Below are 1,400 nucleotides of genomic sequence, written 5' to 3'. Positions count from 1 at the left end.
GCCTGCTGAGATACAGAGTTGGACTACTCTGTGGGAAGGGGGCATTCATCAAATGATGTGTCAGTTTATTTTTCTCCCACTTTTTTGAGGCAAGGGATCATGAAGATGGGAAGAAACAATCACCCATCAAGAAAAGATTGGTCTAATCTTTTCTACCCAGTGGAAATTGCCCATTTTTCTCCTCTAGCACTTTAGAACGATGATCAAAGTCCAGCTGATACTGAAAGATCTAGCTACTCTAAGACTGCCTCGGTCAACCAAGGAGTAAGTGCCCTGTTGATCGCTATTGAAGGTGGAAACAAATAAGGCCTCAAGCAAATCCATCCCAATATGGCCCCTTTGCAGAGTTTACAGGATGTATGCAACACCCAAGGGGGCAGGACAAGTGGCCACAGCATTGAGATGCTTCATTATCAATAGAGAAGGTAGTGCAAGTCCTGCCAGCTTCTTATCAGAGTTCTAAGGGCAAAGCTGAGTGTCCAGTCCAATCCCCTCCAGTTATACCAATTCATAGTCACAGAGCCCTTCTCTTGCCTGCTAACATCCATTCAAGCAGCCAACCATCAAACTCACCAAGGCCTCGCTGTAATTCCCCACCCACTCTGTTTTCCTCAACTGCCAGAGAACTTTTCTAAGATGAATACCAGAGAACTTTTCTAAGATGAAGCAGAGGCCAAGAATCTGGGGCCCCTTGGACAGGAGTCATCTTAGCTGCTGACACACACAAGTGCTGACATTGGAAAGTACCACTGCTGAATCAAAAAGCCACTTCCTAGAGATGGCGGAAGTCCTCAAGGCTTGGTTCCTGGAACACCACTGATGTGGTCCAGAAACTTGAAGCCTTCCATGCCTCAGTTTTCCAGCATGTGGGAAGGGTAATGACAACAAAGGAAAATTGCTACCTACTGCCCAAATTGTCATCACTATAAGTTTGAATGACTCAACCGACTTCAGAATGCTGTGAAAAGTAATTAGTATTTACTGTGTTTTCTGAGTTGAAAGGTGCCAGAATTAGGCAGAGCTGAGTCAAGCAGTAGGGTGTCAGCTGGGATGCAGTGAAGATTTGACAGCATGTTCCCTTGGCTTGTAGACTGAACTTTAATTTTTGCCGTGGTAGAAATTTTTCTGTAAGAATTATTTTATTTTTTCCTTTGTAAAATACTTTTACATTTCTCCTTCCAAGTCTGAGGCATGAAGAGGTGTGTTGGAGCGGCTTCCCTGGTGGCGCAGTGGTTGGGAGTCCGCCTGCCGATGCAGGGGACACGGGTTCCTGCCCCGGTCCGGGAAGATCCCACATGCCGCGGAGCGGCTGGGCCCGTTAGCCATGGCCGCTGAGCCTGCGCGTCCGGAGCCTGTGCTCCACAACGGGAGAGGCCACAACAGTGAGAGGCCCGCGTACC

The sequence above is a fragment of the Lipotes vexillifer genome, unplaced genomic scaffold, assembly GCF_000442215.2.
Source record: "Lipotes vexillifer unplaced genomic scaffold, Lipotes_vexillifer_v1.1 scaffold393, whole genome shotgun sequence".
Lineage (NCBI taxonomy): Eukaryota > Metazoa > Chordata > Mammalia > Artiodactyla > Lipotidae > Lipotes > Lipotes vexillifer.
The sequence above is the reverse complement of the archived record's forward strand: the minus strand, read 5'-3'. Positions refer to the sequence as shown.